Raw genomic sequence first — 6,774 nt, forward strand, 5'->3', positions numbered from 1 at the left:
TCCTTGCCCTGACCATTTCCACCACAGCTAACTCCTGCTGGTCAGTCAAAACACGTGGGCGACCACTACCAGGTTGTCTCCTGTTAATTCTGGGAGGACAACAGTATGCTGTCAATTTTACTATTACAAATTACATAAAACTGTGACAAATACATGTTGTTCTTCTATACAGTAATGCCATTACTGTAACAGTACTATATTGTAAAAGTATAGTGAAGTTACTATAGCAGACTTACCGGTTTTCTTGGCGAAAAGTTCAGACGATAGAGCTGACACTTGACCTTTGTAAGTTAGGCTGAACTAACCTGGCAGCCTCTGACATGGTAAGGCCTCTGTTAACCACATGGTCAGCAATGATGGCCCGGACTTCATTAGAGATGATGGTGCGCTGTCTTCTGCCTACATTTCTCTGAAGACCACCTCTTTGTTGAGGAGCACCACCACCTCTTTGTCTTGGCCCACGTCCACCTCTCTGTTGAGGAGCACCACCACCTCTTTCTCTTGGTCCACGTCCACCTCTCTGTTTAGGAGCACCACCACCTCTTTGTCTTGGCCCATGTCCACCTCTCTGTTGAGGAGCACCACCACCTCTTCGATGCGATCCATGTCGACCTGCAGTAAGATCAGTTGAATTAAATGATAGACAAATGTATTAAACTGAATGATAAGAGATGCAAATCAAAAGTTTGATAGTAATAGCTTCATGAAAGGCAGTTACTGTGAATGAAACATTTATATAGATGAAACCCTTATTTTGTGTAGTGAAAAGGATATTTTGTGATTGTGTGTATTGTGCTAACACAATTGAAAATGACAAAAAAAAAAAAATGTGACATGACATGTGGCCAAGTATGGTGACCCATACTCCATACTCGGAATTAGTGCTCTGCATTTAACCCATCCAAAGTGCACACACACAGCAGTGAACACACACACACCGTGAACACACACCCGGAGCAGTGGGCAGCCATTTATGCTGCAGCGCCCGGGGAGCAGTTGGGGGTTCGGTGCCTTGCTCAAGGGCACCTCAGTCGTGGTATTGAAGGTGGAAGAGAGCGCTGTACACTCCCCCCACCTACAATCCCTGCCGGTACGAGACTCGAACCCACAACCTTTGGGTTACAAGTCCGACTCTCTAACCATTAGGCCACGACTTCCACTGAAATGCTGAAATGTTTGAAAAAAGTGCACTTTTGATAATCTGGTGTGGTATTAGTACTAAGAGTTTTGAAAATCTACCAATTGCTTTTGAAAATTGCGCCAAAGCAATAAAAAAAACTGCAATAACCTACTCCTAAATGTAATGTAGAAACCTAATATTTCTGTAAAGCTGCTTTGCAACAATTAGTATCGTGAAAAGCGCTATACAAATAAACTTGAATTGAATTGAATTGAACTTGATTAAAGGTTATTAACATCTGCCCAGTAGAACCTTGTTGTTCTGAAAATGTCCAGTTGTTCTTCTCAGAATGTTCAATCAAATCATCTCACTTTGAGGTCAGATGAGCATCTGCTGGACCTTTGGCTTCCACGTGGCCATTGTAGAGAATTTCCCAGCCGTTCTGTTAACATCGCCAGATGGCATTAGAGATGACTGCCTCTGCTGTTAACCACAATGACTTATATGTGCTCCAGTTCACATGACAAGGAACAGCAAATATCCTTGTGTAAAGATAATAAATAATTAATTTGGATAGTGTTTACTTACTGAGAAACACTATTCGTGTCCAGGATTGAATTTTAGGTCAGAGTTGAAAAATTAGTAGAACATTGTAATATTTTCATATGATAAGATCTATGTGTTCTCGCCACAATGAAGTGTGTTTTCACCTGCTGTGCTCGCTCCTCTATTGCACAAACGATACTAGACAAATATTGGCTTTGAAATCTGCAAAGCATGGTGAAATTAAAGAAGAGGTGTGGAGATGAAGCTCTCCATGATTATTTACACTTCATTTCATGAATACAGCCCTTGTTTCTGTTGAACAAAACATAAAAAGTAATGTGTTTGCAGTTGTAATGTGGTTTTCAATGGAACTTTGTTTTTATGTTTTTATTATTCATTATTTAAATTTAATCAGTTTAAAGATTTTTTTAATGTAATAATTATTAATAATAAAAATAGTAATAATAACAATTATTAATATTATTAGTGTTGTTATGTTGTGATTATTATTATAACCCAAATAAGCAAACAAATAAATAAATATTAATTAAATATTAACATGTCCATTGATATTCAGCAACATAAACACACACAAAAAAAGGGAAATCTTCTAGCATAGCTTGTTTAATTTATTGTTATGGCACATATTTATTGAATATTTATGACTAGCTTAACAATACTGTGATGTATTTCCATTCACATTTTCCGTGCAGTTACCAGACTGAAAGGAATGTTATTGTTGTCACGGTACATGTGGAGCGTTTAAGGGAGGAATTCCAAATGAAAGCATTTAACTGTGAAATAACAGCAAAGTAATTTCATTTCACACTTGTTTCTTGCATATGCCCGGAGAGAGGTTCCATCCGAAGTTTAGGCTTCAAGATAAGAGCTGATTTGAAATCCTCGAGAGCCTAACACAACATGACTTTATGAAACCCCTCTCCATAGCCAAACGCAAAATGTAAATTTTGCTAACTCAATTATGTTTTCTGCTCTGTGGAATAGTAATCCATTGTTCCTTCAGCTGTCCAGTGGCTTCACGTCGGACTGAGACTTGCTGATAGCAGAATCTTGACTCTGCAGACAGACACACAAACATGCACGCATGCAAACACAAGGCCCTCATTTCCCTCGCCTGAACACACATAAACAGTGGGCTTTATCAAACTGCTGAGCTCCGGACTTGAGCAGGTTCACAGTCGAGTATCTCTGGTGAATCCCACTCAATAGCAGCACTCTCAGGCCCTGAAGGGAAGACAAGTCCACATTGTCCACAGACACGCAGGTCCATGTGGCATGTTGGCACTTCACAGAGCTACTCTAGGATTGTCAGTGCACAGGGACAAACGCTCGGATGCAGAAGCTCACAAGATGCTTGACCTCGCTATACTGCTAAGGAAAACGATCACCTCAGCATTCATCCAGACTGCTTATAAAAGGGAAAACGTGCCATAGTTACCTTAAGGAACCATTTTTACTTGACCTGTCTGGGGAGGTATTAAATAAAAATGTCAGTCTTTGTTAATGGGACTGCAGAAGTTTTTGAGCCAGTTACCTGAGCTTTAAATGCCATGTGACTAATCACTCTAAAGCTGTAGGAAATCAGCAACACTGACTGTTTGATAGCACCACAAGAACATGCCAGTTCAAGGACCTTCATTAGCAACTGTCTTGAGCTCTGATATCAATTATATATTATATAAATATATTAATAGTGTTTTATAATGTAGAATATTCATTTTAGGGCAAAACCTTTGTTTGTTTGTTTGTTTTTTTGCACTGGTCATTTTTTTTTTGCACTGGTTTCTTTAATTGAGATTTTGGGCCATTTGGCTTCTATAAAATGTCTTCTTTCAGTCGAGCTGAAAGAAAACAATACACTCATTTAGAATACCCATTTAAGCATTTGTTTTACTACACTTCTTCAATTTCGGTCTGTAGATTTCAATTAAAATGCATATCTTTAAAAGCATTTTTTTTCTCCTGTATTGAGCCAAAAATAATATCCACTTCAACCAGTTTTATTCTTATCTATATACTGAAGGTTTTTACAGAGACATTTGTTTGTATGTTTGCCTGGTTTATGTGTCATTTTATTCCTACAAACATGGTGGAAAATGTTGTATATTTTCTGATTTATGGAGTGATGAAAATGATCCAGAATGCTCTGTTTTGAGAATTTTGATCATGGCTCGATCCAGTTTTCAGATTTCTGTTCTGAAACTGTATGCAAATTATTGCATTTTTAATTATACAATGCCTCATTAGCATAATCAAACAACATTTCAGAAACTTGTAATATGAAACAATTGTTTTATTGCACTGTGATCAATTATTGTTCATTGTTTATTTCATAATTTTAAGAACTCTTCCAAAAAGGTGGGTAAAGCATCTAATTCTAATGAAACATTATTCATTAAAAAATAAAAAAACAAAACAAAAAAACATTATTTTGTCAGAAAACACAGTTGATTTTTAATTGCTGTCAAGTGTGTAGTTACCAGCATCTACCAGCAGGGGCTTAGTATATCAGGCCAACCAGCCAAACTTTGATCCTAGACTTTTAAAAACAACTTTTCACAGGTGTAACCTTAAGCTGTCAGATTGATTCCACCATATTAAATAATAATTTTGATTTCAGTTTCAAATCAACCATTTAAATGTTACTGTATGAAGCACATTTTTAGCTTACCTACAAAACTGGTTGGAAAGAAATATGGGGGAATTCATTAATTCAGTATATAATAAACTCAAGGTATGCCACCTCACATTTCCTTGTAGGCATGGTGTGCTGTAAAAATGACCATCAACTGTATTTTACCGGTAGTGGTTCCTTTATATTGGCAGTGTATTGTGGAAATGATTTAATCAAGCTTCTTTTCACTCACGTGTGGAGGTGGGGACTGTCTCATCACCTCTTCAATCCCTCCTCTGAGAATCAGCCTGAGATTAAAATATGTCATCATAATGTAATCCAAAAAATAAATATATAAATCCTCAGAAGATGGGGGTGGCTACTCTATGGCTCATCCTTTAAGATCTTATTTAATCTGTTCAAGTTCATTAAGATGAAGAGTAGGGGAAGAGACACGGATTTGAGTCGCCCGGGAAAAGAGGGGGTGGGGGTTCTCAAAGGCAGCGGATCCCTCGTCAGGCCTGTGCAGAGAAATGCGTAATTACTTAAGCTTTCACCGTTTAAAAGACACTTTTCGCTGAATGTCCAGAAATAACCATCCGTGGGCACGGAAGCAGGTCAACGCGAACAGTCTTAAACAGCATCGCATGATTCTGCTCAAGCTCTATGCATGGAAAGAGCTGGATGAATCACATTCTGACAGGCTTATGTATGCGAATGTGCATGATACGTGTTTCTAGGATAAAAAATAAATCAAAAATAAAAACATGTGACTTGTCAAAGCTCATTATGTGGTGTGCTGGAATTTGCAAAGCTTGAATAGCAGCAAACAGGATGCACATCATTGTGTATTAAGAGCACCAGTAGGATTGTTACAGAAATGAATGGATGTTCTGTCTTCATGGAGAGTGTCCAACAAAAACACTGAGGTTTTATTATTCCTGGGACTGGGACATGTTAGGATAACACTGAAATCGTGTTTAGCTAGAATATGTAATCTTTGAACGTCTTGATAATCCATTAGAATGATGGCACATATTCATGAGATCATAAATGTCTTAATGGCAGTGTTAAGGAAGCCACTTTGAATCTTTAGATTCTCAAGCTACAAGGTTTTAATAAAATATAAGTACCTTAAGAGTGACGCAAAACATAGTGACACAAGCTTCAAACAAGAAGTAGCTACAATAAGCTATTTGAGGGGTAGTATCTTTTTATTTTTTTATCAGATGGTATGCTTTTTTTTTTTGATCACCTATTTGGTCAACATTATCCAGAAGACTGTGTGACTTGCAAGGCAAAAAAGTTAAAAACAAGTTATTGCAAATGAACAAGTCCCAGAGCCTTGTGGGCAGCACTCTGACCTATTGTGCAGATATTCTTCAGGCAACCATGAGTTTGAGTCCTGAGCTCCCTTCTCTCCTCTCCCATTGCTTCCTTGTCCTAATAAATGCAGAAATGGCAATAACTTAAAGACACCAATGAATCGTTCACAAAAACCCAATAAACATGCAGTGAGAATGTAAATAGGGTTGATTTTGATTATATATTGCCTCTTAAAGCGGCTGAGCTGTTGTGATTCTGTAAAATGTAATTAAAGTTAGTAGCATCGCTGCCTCCCTAACACTGTTGCTTTTAATGAAGCTTCAAGTCTCAACCAACATTAGAAGAAAATAACAGTAAAAGACTAGAAAGCAGTGTGCTTATTTCTCGTCTTCTATAGCTTTTAAGCATGCATACGTCTTGTTTTCATCTCAGTTTATTCAGCACAGTTTATTAACATTGAAAAGTTCAAGGATGGACAAGCAAATATGTTTTTATGTTGTAAACAAGAAAGTAACCCAGGTGAAAAAGACGTAGTATTAAATGTATTAAAAATATACTTGAAATTCAAGTAGTATGTTTATAATACATTTGTATTCCCAACATGCTTATTTGAAGTGCAATAAAAATATACTGAATTGCATTTTAATATGTTTCTAAAAAGTATACTAGAAGTACTTTTGTATTAAATATATGCTTAGTTATACTTCTAAGAAATATGCTAAACAGAAGCATACTTTTAATGTATTTATAAAAAGTATACTAGAAATACTTTGGTAATAAATATATGCTTAGTTACACTTTTAAGGGATATACTAAACACAAGCATACTTTTAGTGACTTTTTAGTGTATTTACAGAAAACATACTTATGTTACCCTTACTTAAAGTATATTTTTTGTCTACTTTGTGTAAGAACATAACAAAATGATTACACTTTTAGTGGGTTTTTAATGTACTTTATATTGCAGTAGGCCTGCACATGGTTATATTTTAAATATTTATGTATTTATCATTTTAATATTTGGAAAAGTACAATATTTTGAAAAACATTTTTAACATTTACAATGTACAAACGTTTGTCAACTATTATTAAGCATTGCGATATTTAAAATATGTTGTTTAATATGTTGTTCAGTTTTACTTAAAAG

Source organism: Sinocyclocheilus anshuiensis, unplaced genomic scaffold (genome assembly GCF_001515605.1).
Source record: "Sinocyclocheilus anshuiensis isolate Anshui unplaced genomic scaffold, SAMN03320099.WGS_v1.1 scaffold227, whole genome shotgun sequence".
NCBI classification, from domain to species: Eukaryota; Metazoa; Chordata; class Actinopteri; order Cypriniformes; family Cyprinidae; genus Sinocyclocheilus; species Sinocyclocheilus anshuiensis.